This window comes from Olea europaea, chromosome 6, assembly GCF_002742605.1.
Source record: "Olea europaea var. sylvestris chromosome 6, O_europaea_v1, whole genome shotgun sequence".
NCBI lineage: Eukaryota > Viridiplantae > Streptophyta > Magnoliopsida > Lamiales > Oleaceae > Olea > Olea europaea.
In genome coordinates, this window is record NC_036242.1 from 13091037 (window position 1) to 13104245 (window position 13209).

General features: G+C 37.9%; 1 pseudogene; it reads left to right on the forward strand.

Moving 5' to 3' along the window:
• Positions 1–1829: 1829 nt before the first annotated feature.
• On the forward strand, positions 1830–6678 carry LOC111395181 (annotated as a pseudogene).
• Positions 6679–13209: the final 6531 nt, after the last annotated feature.

A 13209-nucleotide genomic window follows, 5' to 3' on the forward strand; every position in this document is an offset into this window, starting at 1 on the left:
TTTGAGTTTTAATTTTAATTTACTCATTAAATTTGCATAATTAGGGTTTCTTTTTGAAATTAGAGTCTTTAATTAGGTCCATATCCACTTTGGCAATCTAGTTTCGGTTAAGGCTACGTTAGATAAAATTTGAACTAATCAATCTCTGTGGGACGATATACGGACTCATTGAATCCACTTTATTACTTGTTAACGAACCGTACACTTGCGGTAGTTTTAAATCGAAAGAAATAATTTCGCGAACAAGTTTTTGGCGCCATTGTCGGGGATTGAATTTAGTTTAATTTTATTTCTCGAGGCACTAATTCGAACTTTAATTTTTATTTTGCTAGTATAATTTTGTTTTTATTTTTATTTTAGGTTATTATCCTTTATTTGTGATTTAGTTATTTAAATTATTTGAATCTCAGTGCTCGTACTGGTTTTAATTCTCAGATTTGCATGTCACGATTGCTTGGAGGAGAATTGATTCCAGCTGATTCTGAAATTGAGCGCGCCTTTCATCGACGACAAAGAGATCACCGCGAAGCACAAGTACAAATGGCCAACAAATTAAATAATCCTATTATTCAAGCTAATGAAGGAGAGGCAATGGATGAAGGAAATAAAATTCTGGGGGATTTCTTGACTCCTCAAGTTATTCAAAGCCAATCCAGCATTGTATATCCACCGTTTGGGCATCCCAATTTTCAATTGAAGACCAATGTGATACAGCTGTTTCAAAATGGACACCAATTTTATGGCAAAGCCGAGGAGAATCCACACACACATGTATCTCGATTTCTGGATATGTGTTAACATTTCAGATACCAAGGAATTGAGCAAGCAGGCTACGCACAGTGGGGACAACGCCAGCAACACAATCAATATGGAGAGACTTTCAATCCCAACTGGAAGAAGCATCCCAACTTCTCTTGGAGCAACCAGAATCAGAATGAGCTATAGGGGCAATTTCAACAACAAGAGAAGAAGCCTCAATTGGAAGATATGATAGGAAAATTTATGGAGAAAGCCGAAGCTACACTTCAAAATCAAAATGCAGACATAAAACATTTGGAAACTCAGATGGGGTAGCTAGCCATCGCATTGACTGGCAGAATGCCAGGTAACTTACCAAATAATACAGAAATCAATCCTAAAGAGCAAGCCAAGGCCATTACAACTCGAAGTGGAGTACAATTGCCTGAAATCTATGTCAAGAGACCGGATGTGATTGGAGAGACATCTTTCCCTGCTGAAGAAGAGACTGTTGTAAAGGAATCAAGTTCAAAGGAAAATTCAGGAAAGTCACAGGATAAGGCCAAAGTCATAGTCAACCCCTACAAGCCTCCGATTCCCTTTTCACAGTGCTTGAAGAAGCAAAAAGTGGAGCAACAATACAAAAAATTTCTAAAAGTCTTCAAAAAGCTCCATATCAACATCCCACTAGCCGATGCATTGTTTCAGATGCCTAGCTACGCGAAATTTCTGAAGGATATCATATCAAATAAACGCAAGCTGGAAGACCATGAGACGGTTATGCTTACGGAGGAATGTAGTGCCAGAATCCAGAATAAGCTCCCACCAAAACTAAAAGATCCAGGGAGTTTTACCGTTCCTTGCAAAATCGGTGAAGTATATTTCGATAAAGCATTATGTGATCTTGGTGCAAGTATTAATTTAATGCCTCTGTCTATTTTCAGGAAACTCGGCTTGAGAGAAGCTAAATTAACCACTGTGACACTTCAGCTGGCAGACAGATCACTGACACACCCCAGAGGGATAATTGAAGACGTGCGCTCATCAAGGTCGAAAAGTTCATATTCCCAATAGATTTTCTTATCTTGGACATGGAAGAAGACAGGGATGTCCCATTGATACTTGATAGACCATTCCTGGCCACAGGAAAAGCGTTAATTGACGTTCAAAGGGGGCAGTTGATTTTAAGATTGGGAGAGGAGCATATATCGTTCAATGTATTCAAGGCAATGAAACTACCAGCAGAATCTGACAGTTGTTATCAAGTTGACATTATTGACAAAGCAGTACAGGAAACATTCTTACTTCACGGTCCATCCGATGCATATGAGGCATGCATTGCACAATCCCAATCGGTTCACTCAAGTTTTCTTGAAGTTGAAACATGTGCACGATTTTTGGAGACCAACCCGCCATACACCCGCAAACGGCACTTCGAGGAACTGGGGAAAGGAAATACGAAGTCACTACCTTCTATCTAGCAGCCGCCAGTTTTAGAACTCAAGTAATTATCGCCACATCTCAGATATGCATACTTGGGGGAGTCAGATACACTTCCAGTAATCATTTCAAACACAGTCAGTGAGGTGGAGGAAGAAAAACTGCTCAGGGTACTCAGAGAGAACAAGACGGCGATTGGGTGGACAATAGCTGACATTAAAGGAATCAGCCCTTCTCTATGTATGCATAAAATTCTAATGGAAGAAAACTGCAAGCCAAGTATAGAGGGTCAGAGAAGATTAAATCTGAACATGAAGGAAGTGGTTAGGGTAGAGATACTGAAATTATTGGATGCATGAATTATCTACCCAATTTCGGATAGTGCATGGATTAGCCCAATTCAAGTGGTACCGAAAAAAGGGGGAATCACAGTGGTGAAAAATGAGAAGAATGAATTAATTCCCACCAGAACAGTTACGGGATGGAGAGTTTGCATCGACTATTGCAAACTCAATGTAGCCACACGAAAGGATCATTTTCCCCTCCCATTCATTGATCGGATGTTAGAGAGATTGACTGGACATTTACACTACTGTTTCCTTGATGGATACTGGGGTTATAATCAGATACCTGTCGCACCAGAAGATCAGGAGCAGACCACTTTCACCTATCCCTAAGGTACTTTTGCCTACCGTAGTATGCCTTTCGGTCTCTGCAACGCTCCAGCCACATTTCAGAGATATATGATGGCGATATTCTCCGATATGATCGAAAGGTTTATTGATGTTTTCATGGATGACTTCTTAGTATTTGGATCTTCATTCAATGAATGTCTAGAGCACCTGAATTTGGTCTTACAGAGATGCAAGGAGACTAACCTGATTTTAAATTGGGAGAAATGCCACTTTATGGTGCAAGAAGGCATTGTACTCGGGCATCGAATCTCAGCAAAAGGAATTGAGGTGAACAAGGCAAAAATTCAAGTTATTGAGAAGTTACCCCCGCCTACATCAGTTAAAGGAATTTGTAGTTTCTTGGGGCATGCGGGGTTCTACAGGAGATTTATAAAAGATTTCTCAAAGGTCACTAAACCGTTATGCAATCTGCTAATGAAAGACGTAACCTTTGAGTTTAATGAAGAATGTCTCACAACATTCAACACTTTAAAGGAGAAGCTTACGACAGCACCAATAATTGTGGCACCAGACTGGGAACTCCCTTTTGAATTGATATGTGATGCAAGTGATCACGCTGTGGGTACAGTATTAGGACAGCGAATGAACAAAATCTTTTATGTGATTTACTATGAAAGTAGGACTCTAAATGAAGCGCAAATCAATTATGCCACCACTGAAAAGGAACTATAGGCTGTAGTATTTGTATTCGACAAATTCAGGTCATACCTTGTCGGGTCTAAAGTCATCGTCTACACTGATCACGCTACATTGAAGTATTAGCTCACAAAGAAGGATGCAAAGTCGAGATTAATTCGTTGGGTGCTATTACTGCTAGAATTCGATATTGAGATACGAGACAAGAAGGGCAGTGAGAATGTAGTAGCAGATCACTTATCCCGATTAATGCCTGGGGGCCGGAAGATTTAGTGGATATAAATGAGATCTTTCCAGATGAGCAGATGTTAAGAGTGGATGAAGCACCTTGGTACACAGATATCATCAATTACTTGGCTAGTTCCATCCCACCATTGGATTACTCAAGTCATCAGAGGAAAAAGTTCTTCGCCAAATTGAAGTATTATTTCTGGGAGGATCCAATCCTCTATAGACGAGGGGCTGATCAGATAGTAAGAAGATGCATACCTGAGGAAGAAGGACCTGAGATTCTCGAGCAATGCCATTCATCTGCATATGCAGGACACTTTGGGGCTTCGAAGACAGCTGCAAAGATCCTACAATCAGGGTTTTACTGGCCTACACTATTTAGAGACGCTTTTGAGTTTGTTAAAAGGTGTGACCGATGCCAATGCACCGGGAACATCTCGAGGAGGAATGAGATGCCACTAAATAATATTTTGGAGGTAGAGATATTCGATATTTGGGGAATTGACTTCATGGGACCCTTTCTCCCTCGTTCTCAAATCAGTACATCTTGGTAGCAGTGGATTATGTATCAAATTGGGTGGAAGTAGTTGCACTACCAACAAATGATTCAAAGGCAGTAATTAGGTTCTATAAGAAATATATTTTCACCCGATATGGTATACCGCGAACTATAATTAGTGACAGGGGCAAACACTTCTGCAATCGTCAGTTTGAGTAGCTGTTAAATAAATATGGCGTTAAATATCGTGTCGCTACTCCATATCATCCACAAACTAGTGGGCAAGTTGAAGTATCTAATCGGCAGTTGAAGAGAATACTCGAAGTTACAGTGAATTCATCTCAAACGGACTGGTCTAAAAAACTGGATGATGCATTATGGGCCTACAGGACAGCATTCAAGACACCAATAGGCATGTCTCCATATCATCTAATTTTTGGGAAAGCGTGCCATCTGCCACTAGAAATGGAGCACTGGGCATATTGGGCTATGAAACAGTTAAATATGGACTTAAGTGCCACTGGTGAAAAGTGTCTATTGCAACTAAATGAGTTGGACGAATTTAGAATGGAACCTTATGAAAATTCAAAACTTTACAAGGAACGAACCAAGAAGTGGCATGACATGCACATTCAGAGATGAGTATTCGAAGTGGGGCAGCAAGTACTACTGTATAACTCGAGACTCAAGTTGTTCCCAGGAAAATTACGATCAGGATGGTCGGGTCCATACACTGTCACAAAAGTCTTACCATACGGAGTTATACAAATCAGTTATGAGACTAAAGGTACCTCACTGTTAATGGGCAAAGGCTAAAGCACTACTGGGGCGGTGACTTCTCCAATCAAAAGTCCACCATTCAACTCGGGACACCAAAGTAAAGTAGCTGCAGAAAAGTCGAGCTATCGACTATAATCTAGCGCTGGGTGGGAGGCAACCCACTGTATCCTTTTTAAGTTAATTTGCTTTTGCATCATAGTAGGAATTTTTCAATTTCATTTTAAAAATTTTTAAATTTAGGTCATCAATCATTTATGCATATTAGAAGAGTCCAAGCAATATCCACACGAGTCTCCAAGCATCACACACACTTTCGAGTTAATTGGAGTCATTTTTTGGGTTATTGGGTGTGATGTTCACGCATTTATAGGCAAACGTTTATTTCCAAAAAAAAAAATTTCAAATGTCAGTGCGTGATTGTGAAATTTAATCATACTTGTGTTTAATAATAATAATAATAAAAAAATAAAATTTTGTATGCGACCGCACACATAGGTACCGAATTTCAAGTGGCTAATGCCACTTGAACCATGCGGCTGCAGGCGCTAAAACCATGCGGTCGCATGGCAGAGACGGGTGTGATTTTAAAATCACACCCGGTTCCTTTCTTCACAAATTTTTTTCTGTCTTCGTGATTCTTCCTCCCTAATTCCCTCACGATTCATATAACAATTTCACACACGCATTCTTCCCATTCCAATCACATTTGCATCCCACGACATTCATCCCATATATCACGCCATCCACTTCAAGGTAAGATGTTGTTTCTCACATTTCTCTCAGCATTCTCTTTTTGAGCAATTAGTCTTGGATTTCATTTTTTTTATGAATTGAGGAAGAATGGGCTAGTTCATATCGGGATGGTGTTGTTGTGATTGTGTTGTGTGCTTTTGGGATGAATTGGATATTATTTTCATTCACTTAGGACTACTCTCACTTAAGGCACACCAAGTGTTTGATGAAATGCCACAATACCCTTTTGTGTATAATTATGTTTTTTTCTGCTTATACGTTGATTCACCAACATCGCACAAGATATATTTTCATGGATTCCCAAATAATTTGAACTAGAAAACACCACTTTCACATTGCACCACATAAACACATGACTAGGTCACCGCACATCGCGGCATCCTCCGTCCCTTACTTTGTATCTTCATTTGACATACCAAATGGCATCCAATTGAGTTGAAATTCGAGTATGTGCTACACTTTAATGAATACGTTGATATGCCCGGAGATTGTCTGGGAAAATTTTGATAATTCTCAATGATGTCAAGGGCCGAAAGTGCGCACTCGGTCATGGTTCCGAATTCTGAAATATTGCATAGTTACGTCGAGTTTTTCTCCATTTTTCATATTGGCAAAATACTTGAATTCAATTAAACATCATATCTTGACTAGTGCACACCATGTTGCTACATATGCATCTAGGAAAGTTTGGGGGATTTGTGCAATGCATATTTTATTTTCTCATTTGTTGTCTATTCTTTTCACATCGAACTTAATGAGTGTAATCTTACAAACTTCGCAGGATGCCTCCTAAAAGAACTTTGCACGGGAAAGAAAAAACAAGCTCCTCATCGGGACAGCCCGTACTCGCGAGCTCGCAGGAGAAGTTCAGCGATTCTTAACTGCAACTACCGCGGCACGATATGAAAACATCGTACGCCATTGGACTCTACATGCTGAAAGACCCGTTAAGCTTGATGACTTCCCGGGTTTTGAGTTGGTCAATTTAATTCAGCTCTGTGGATGGCAAAAGTTAGTGGAGAGACCGTATCCATTCTATGAGACTTTATGCTGAGAGTTCTTCGCCAATTTCAACAGTGACATTGACATGCCAAGCTCCAAGCATTTCCATGGTGCAGGGGAAATGGATTATGTTCTCTCCCGAGGTCATTCATGATTACTACCAGCTTACCATGGAGAATGTGGCCCCTCTCCCAATTGACTTTCGCTGGAATGAAGTGGTTGAGGTTTTAATGGGGGTGGGAGAATGCATGGCCCCTCGAAATTATCGAGTGGCATCAGATTGAGCTTACACCTTGCATGGCCATTCTATGGCTCTTTATGTGCCACAATGTCGAGCCCATATCACACAGGACTACATTTCCAGATCAGACAGCAGTATTCATCTACCACTTGGCTCGAGGTAACAAGATTGATCTTGCTACTCATATATACAATCAACTACACTCATTGGGAACTTGGAGAGATCTCCGCTCCACTTTGATATTCCAGAGCCTCATTAGTGGCATATGTCGGGCTACGGTTGCTCTCCTACCTGAGGAGCTACCTGAAAAACCCAGCCCCATGATCAAACGAACTACATTTGACGCTCAGACAAGGGCTCGGGTTAAACACAGGGAAGAGCAAAAAAATGAGCGACGTAGACAACAGGCAGAACAAGGCCAAATCTCTGCAAATCAGGAACACCAACGGGCTCCAGCACCACATGCTAACATGGACAATCAGTTGCTGAGACAGATCTTCTCCACCACCACGGGCATTAGCCGAGACCTTCACAGTTTCTTTCAAGATTTTGGCAACATGAGGACTGAATTGAGAAGTTTACGAAGAGACAATCACCTTGCGTTGAACTACATCAGAGATGCTAGGGATCATGGTACAGTCATGCGACGGGAGGTTGATGCCATGAATGGCCGGCTGAACATGTATGTTGGTAGGGTGGACGGTATCCAAATGAGGGTCAATGAAACTTGGGAGACAATGAGAGCTATCCAGGCCGAGCAGACACAGCAATCTACCTTGATGCGGGAAATGAATGAGATGATGCGGCAGCTCCTTGGACGACACCCTTCTCCGCCGGATGATGGTACAGCAGGACCCAGCTGCCCACCACCTCATCCATTTTGATTCAAGGGAAGTACTATTTACCACATTTGGATTTTCCTTCTTATGTTGTCCGTAAAATTCTGTCTTTAATCTTCTGTTAATTTTACATTGAGGACAATGTAGTAACAAAGTTTGGGGAGGTGACATAATTTTATAATTTTGACTAAGTATCTGTGTTATCTGTGTTCATCGGTATCTTTATTCCACAGTGTGTGCATGATGAAGAATTTTTTTTTTGTGCATTTTATTTAGTTTTGCTTTAATTCTTTTCATGCATGCTTGTGTGGGCTTGATAACCTTGCTAACTATGATGTTACAATTGGACTAGTTTAAACTTCAAAATCTTTGGATTTGATGCAACTAGGTTAACTAGACACTTGTTGATGCAAAACTTAACATTATTTGGGCACACTATTCATGCTTGACTTGTTATATAAATGACTGAATTTTGAGCATAAAATAGGAAAAGAACGATAATCTTCTATTGAATTAAATCATAAACTACCTTAAGATAGTTTGGTGATATTTGAGCTATTGTAAGGGAGCATTGAGATGAGTGGAGGCTTCGTGCATGAACTCTATTGTGTGGATTGTCTAGACCAGCGAAATGAAAATTAGGTGAAAACCTTAAATTAAGGGTTAGTTTTGGAAACTAAATGTCTAGAACAATAAGAGCATAAAATAAATTTGTGAGAACAATACACTTCTTTTCATACTTTTATGACTCGAGCAAGTAAGCTTGTAAGGATATTTCAAATCTGATGCCCTAAAGTCAATTGGCTTGGGAGTCATCGGCCTAAAGCTCGCTAAAAGGGTCATATAGAAAGCAAGAGGGAAAGAGGTTAAATGAAAGTCATCTGATTGAGCCTTTATAACTCGAGTGAATAAGCATGGAAGGGTTTAAAACCTGGTGTCCTAAAGCCAACTGGTTTGGGAGTCACCGGCCTAAAGCTCGTTACATGGGTTATATAGAAAGCAAATGAGAAGATGAAAAAAAAATGAGAAGCTTAATAATAAAATCAGAAATTAAAGATAGGTGAGAAAAATAAAAGAGAGACAAAACATGACGAAAAACCCTTAGACATTTGGTTGGGGAAACTATACCTTTGAGGCGAGGCAAGTAACCTATTTTAATCTTGAGTGTTGAAACAATCAAACTTGGGAGAGCCTTAACTTGTTGAAATGTAAACTTGTGATAGTGAGATTAATCCAAACTACGAGAGGGTGAGGATTACAACTATGTAAATTCCTAATTTTAAAACACAACCCTGGGATAATTGAGTGAAAAAACATAAGTTTGGGGGGTTGTGGATCTCTCGAGTGAGTAAGGATACAATTGACCACTTGGGGTCGGGACTCAAATTCATCATGAACCTAATATGTTGGCATGAACTCACATACACACACACACACGTCAAGTACGCATTTAACAGGCGAATGTTGATGTCATTTTTGCACTGATATATCTTCATCAAATCGAACACTTAGTCCAATCCTGAGCCGTAGCAGGGTATTAAGTCATGTTTGTTCAGAATTTAGTCACTATCTTATTTGAGGATAAACAATAGTTCAAATTTGGGGGTTTGATAAGTGTATTTTTGCACACTTATTTAGGTCACAAATATGTCTTAATTACAAGTAAAATGATTGAATTGTGACTTAATTTCATTACATTTGTGAATTATAGATAACACCGATGAACATGGTGAAATACATGAGAAAAGACGAGAAAAAGGACTAAAATGACACAAAGTGAAAGTTCAAGGACCAAGGTGCAATTACCCAAAAGTTGACCCGATGAACAAATCAAGGAATTGGCTGAACCAAATGCCAATTGATGATGCCTTGGGATGATAGAATGGAAAGAGTGAAGAAAAGAGGCCTAGAAGTGAAAAATTCAAGTAAAGGGACTAAATTGAAGTTTTTGGAAGTTGAAGTCTACCATGCGGTCGCATGGTAGAACTCTTGTTCGGCCTCACGAAGGGATGCAGGGAATTCAATTGGAAATATGGAATAACCATGCGATCGCACGGATTAAAACCATGCGGTCGCATAGCTATTTGTCCGATATGAAATTTTCTTTCCTTATACGATTAAAACTCCTTTGGTAACCTAATATTGACGGGACATAAATATCAAAAATATTCCAGAGATAATTAGAAAGCAATTGGAGGCTGAAAAACACTTCTTGGAGAGGATTTGAGCGCAAGAACAAAGATTGGCACGAAGAACTTCAAGATTTCATAACCTGGTGATGTCTTTCATTCAAAACATGATGTATTTTGTTATTTTAATCATGCTAGGCTAGATTCTTATTATGCTAGGAGATCGATGAACCGTGTGATTTGAATTTTAATATCCTCATTTTTCAATTTGATGTTAAGACACAATTTTTATTGTTTTGAATGATTTATATGCAATTAATGTTTCCGCAATTAAGGGCTCATAATTGTGTGAATTTAAGTGATTTATTCTTGCATTCAAAAGAATTGGAATAGATTTGACATAATATAAATCATCGTAGGGTTCGATAGTGGATAGAAATATACCGCTATGCCCTACGTGAATCTTTAAGTGTTCATAAAACCACATGCGTTTTTACATATGCTCTTGTCATAGAAATATAGGCCGGTAGTATGTAGAAATAAGTTTGATATATCTTGAGAGAGAGTATTGGATAGATTTAGGAACATTGATTCGCACAATTGAAGTGTGTTGTCATATTGTGAAATTAGGGTTTAAAGTGATAATTACATGGAAAATCGTGATCCTAGCGTATTTAATTTCTAATAATTATAACAATGTGCATTCTCAACTTTTAGTTTTATTCTAGAGTGTTAAAATATTGTTTGAGTTTTAATTTCAATTTACTCATTAAATTTGCATAATTAGGGTTTCTTTTTGAAATTAGAGTTTTTAATTAGGTCCATATCCACTTTGGCAATCCAGTTTTGGTTAAGGCTACGTAAGATAAAATTTGAACTAATCAATCTCTGTGGGACGATATTCGGACTCATTGAATCCACTTTATTATTTGTTAACGAACCGTACACTTGCGGTAGTTTTAAATCGAAAGAAATAATTTCGCGAACACCTCTCATTAAATTCATTCATTTAAGCACTATAAATTAACAAAGTTTAACCAAAAATAAATTACTTCATTGAAAAACAAAAGAAAATATATAACGTTATCCAACATCTGAAAACAGAAAATGCTAATATATTATGCTAATTTGCAACAGATTACTCTACTTACCTCTTGAAACAATTTAGGCAAAAGTTGTTCTCTCACGTAATAACAATAAATAGCATAGGATTGCCACCACGGGAATGGCGCAGTGGTAAAGCATGAGGATTGAAATCCCTGTGATAGTTGGATGACAATATTTATATTGGAGGGTAGATGTCCTGTGGAGACAAAGTTATAGTGCACTTTGTCGTCCCTCCGAGGGTTTTGTCTGCACGTCGTAAAGGAAAGCCCACAAGAAGGAGACCACATCCCAAATGTCCGGTCTAAGTGTGCATAAGCTATGATCGCATCCAAATTTACTCGAGTGAAGAATCAGGGTAAAGGCTGCCATTCAGGATTAATCGGTCGATACTCGGACACTTGAGTCATAAAAAAAAATAGCATAGGATTTAACAAAGTTTTACAATTACAAAAAATTTCAATCGCCTCATTTGCATCTCGTCTCCTCATTATAGTTTGTCTAAAATATGTTGGGACAAAAGATTATCACTATCCAAAAAACAAGAAAATAAAAAATAAAGAAGGTATAGAGGCACCAAAATTTAAGTGAACTAATGGAAAATTACAAAGAAGAAAGGTATAGAAGCTCTATAACTAAAGAGTCAGATAAAAGACACACCCAAGAGCAGTCATAGTTCGACGCTTGGATACTTAAAAGGGATTGCAAGTGATGCAACATCCATTAGAAATAAGCATGAATGATACAAAAGTAACTTTCTGAAATTGCACTCCAAAAGACATCCATAAAGAGCTACGTGTATAAATACATGAATTCCTGAAGCAAAACATGAATAAATAAACATATTACTTAATTGTAACAAAATATGCAAGATGTTAGCATCAAAGTTATGTAGTTTCAACTTTTAAGTATCAATGCCCACCAGAAAAGGAAAATTAACCCTCTTGCAAGGCTTTAGTCAATGGAACAGAGGCAAGCCCCCACTGCTATCTATTTGTAGGCTCTAGTACGTATAAACAACAATCACAAAGGAATAATTAATTAAAAAATTGAAAATATTATTACAAAAAAAACCATTCAGAATTTAAAAAATATCAATCATTCACATCATTTTTACATGCTCTTGACAGAGAAAATTCAAGAAACCGAGAAAAAATTGAATCGACGTGCAGACTCCTAACCCCAACAACATAGCAAATATATATTTAGTTGTCCAAAACATAGCATAGATGATATAAAGGGCGGAACTAAAATTAAATTCTAGATTTGGCTAATCTTTTTTAGGCTTATACAATGAAGTAAAAGTAAGTTTTTTGGAAGTTTTTGCTTTTGATTTTTGCCCGAACTTTACCATGTCTTCAATTTGACTTGAAAAAGGTTCACCTTTCGTGCCATCCTCTTAATCTGTGATCCAAAAAGGCAAAGCAGTTGTCGATGTCAATGAAGGTGATAACTTTAGAAATTTAGCCGAGATTGTCATCCATCAAGTAATACAGAAGTTCCCTTCCACTCCACATAATAAAATGCCACTATTTGACTTATGAGTATCATACTAAGACAGAAATTCTTGCACCTAGCTAATAATACAATTGTTAGTTAATTTTTATGATTTATTCCAATTTCGTGTTCCTAATTTATGCCCATTTGCACCTTGCAATTTTGAGTTCCAAATCATAGCAATTTTATCATTTTGCGAGTGTTGAAAATAAGTTATAAAACTTTCAAATTGAATATTAAAATTTCAGTTTTCATTTAAATTTCAAGTTTCGGTTTTCATTTTTTTTAAATTTTTTGATTTAATACAAAAATTTAGTCTCATTTTTATATTTGTAACTTATCTTGAATTTGATAAATTTTCATTATGGGAGAGTTGAATTTTTCTACCACAAAAGGAGGTGAATTTTTCATTGTTTTATACACAACAAATCAAACGCTTGAAAAATACTTTCTAGTCTTCTCATACTATTCTCTAATTGTTTTATATCATCTTCTACTATAAATCTTGGCAATTGATAGGGGCTTGTTGTTTCTTTCCCTGTAGTCGTGCCCATAGAAGGAGATTCGGCTGCTAGCTATAAGGGTTTTATCTTGGAGTCATGAAGTGCCAAAAGTACCCGCACGA